This window comes from Orcinus orca, chromosome 1 (assembly GCF_937001465.1).
Source record: "Orcinus orca chromosome 1, mOrcOrc1.1, whole genome shotgun sequence".
Taxonomy (NCBI): domain Eukaryota; kingdom Metazoa; phylum Chordata; class Mammalia; order Artiodactyla; family Delphinidae; genus Orcinus; species Orcinus orca.
Window position 1 is genome coordinate 30,251,076 of NC_064559.1, and position 2,534 is coordinate 30,253,609.

The window sequence follows — 2,534 nt, forward strand, 5'->3', positions numbered from 1 at the left end:
TGCGCGTCTGGAGCCTGTGCTCCGCAACAAGAGAGGCCGCGACAGTGAGAGGCCCACGCACCGCGATGAAGAGTGGCCCCCGCTCGCCGCAACTAGAGAAAGCCCTCGCACAGACACGAAGACCCAACACAGCCAAATAAATAAATAAATAAACAAATGTGGGGTTTAAAAAAAAGAGAAAAGAATTTAAAATAATAATAATAAAATGAAACTAGAGACGGCATCTTCCTCAGGGCAAAAGGCAGTTCTGTTCACAGACAGGAGGGAGAGTTGACGTCTCCCTGACCCAGCAGTGGTCAGGCATGCTTGCTGCCCATCAACGAAGACCGGGGTTCCCTGAGCTTAAGGTCCCTCTCCTAGAACAGAAGCCACTGCACGGCCAGCTAGCTCTTCCTTGGCTGGAGGAGTCGGGGCTCTGGGAACGAGGAAGACAGTGGCTACTTGGTGACTTGCTGATGCTGTGAATTCCAGGCTGGCCTTCACCTCTAACCAGGAGTCATGACGTTGCTGCCTGTCACACAGCCATCACAGCTGTTAACCACCTTCTACACATCCGCCGCCTCACGCCGGACACGTAAGCTCAGTGGGAACCAGGTCCTGGCCCATCTGTTTACTGCTGCATCGGCAGAGTCTAAACACTGCGTGTTCACAGTGCGCGCTCCATAAAAGCTTGTTAAATGAATAGAAGGAGTTATGTATTCTCATTGACTCATTTAAAACTAATCAACCACCGAGCTTCCCTGGTGGCGCAGTGGTTGGGAGTCCGCCTGCCGATGCAGGGGACGCAGGTTCGTGCCCCGGTCCGGGAGGATCTCGCATGCCGCGGAGCGGCTGGGCCCGTGGGCCGTGGCCGCTGGGCCTGCGCATCCGGAGCCTCCGGAGCCTGTGCTCCACAACGGGAGAGGCCACAACGGTGAGAGGCCCGTGTACCGCAAAAAAAAAAAAAAACAAAACTAATCAACCACCAACCATAGGACTAGATCTGTAGACTTATGTACAATCAAACCAGTTTTACATTAGACGGTTTTTGACTTTTTTTATTACTTCTAAAATACATATTCTAATGATTAAACCAAAAAATAACAATAATGTAAAGTATGGAATTCTTACCACATGAGTCATTATTTAAGAACTTAAGCACAATGTAAATATATTTTTTTAAAAAATTTTATTGGAGTAGAGTTGATTTACAGTGCTGTGTGTTAAGTTTCAGGTGTACAGCAAAGTGCATCAGTTATATGTATACATATATCCACTCTTTTTTAGATTCTTTTCCCATTTAGGTCATTACAGACCACTGAGTAGAGTTCCCTGTGCTCTACAGTAGGTCCTTGTTGGTTATCTATCTTATATATAGTAGTGTGTATATGTTGATCCCAAACTATGGAACACTTCACGTATTTGCATGTCATCCTTGCACTGGGGCCATGCTAATCTTCTCTGTATCGTTCCAGTTTTAGTATACGTGCTGCTGAAGAAAGCACCACAATGTAGGTATACTTAACACTACTGCATCCTTAGAAGCAGTTGGGATGGTAAATTTCATGTTATGTGCTTTTTACCACCATTAAACATTTAAACTTTTATTAAAAAAAAAAAAAAACAACTTGGACACCCTCAAGAAGTAAATCTCTTTAGTATTGCATGCTGCCCACAGAATCAAGCTGACATTGCCTAGAGCTTTCGTCACCCACAGCCGCCCCGCCCCCCCAGGACCCCTGAGCCTTTACAGGGAATCAGGAAGCTCTGGCTTCTCAAGAGAACTCTCTGGATTCCCCTTAGGCTTAAACATTTTCCCCTATTTTTCCACTGGTCACCTTGATCAGACTGTACCAGCTCTCATCCTGGTCTCTGTGGGGAATATGGACTATGGGAGATATGGAAAATATAAAATATGAAATATGGAAACTACCTGTCAAAATTCACTAATGAGCAAAGATATGGTTCCCTCTAAGCAGTGCTGTAAAATGTATCAGTGCTCACAGATACATCACAAACTTTGGGACCTATACACAGCTTTGTTAACGGTATCAGAACTGGCAGGCATGAGCCTACACGGGAAAGGATGCGGGCAAAAGGAGATGTGGAAGGAAGGAAGACAAGGGGAAGGAAGGAGAGAGATCATAAGAGGAACTGGGGTAGCAGGGCGGCAAGTCAAGGTTTAATTTCCTTTTTCTCAGAGGTACAAGTTTGCTCACTCTCCTGTACATGCTAAAATCAATGGGCACTTCATAAAAAGGAACATTTTTATGTGACATTTGCAGAGATGTGGATGGACCTAGAGACTGTCATACAGAGTGAAGTAAGTCAGACAGAGAAAAGCAAATGTCATACAATATCGCCTATATGTGGAATCTAGAAAAATGCTACAGATGAACTTATTTGTAAAGCAGAAATAGAGTCACAGATGTAGAAAACAAACATATGGACACCAAGCGGGGAAGGGAGGGTGGGATGAATTGGGAGATTGGGATTGACATGTACACACTACTATGTATTAAATAGATTAATGAGAACCTACTGTATAGCACAGG

At 44.8% G+C, this 2,534-nt stretch overlaps 1 non-coding gene across 1 annotated transcript; it reads right to left on the reverse strand.

Moving 5' to 3' along the window:
• Positions 1–1,377: 1,377 nt before the first annotated feature.
• Positions 1,378–1,484, reverse strand: LOC117198611 (U6 spliceosomal RNA). Its single transcript, XR_004479822.1, has one exon. It is a non-coding gene; the product is annotated as a U6 spliceosomal RNA (small nuclear RNA).
• Positions 1,485–2,534: the final 1,050 nt, after the last annotated feature.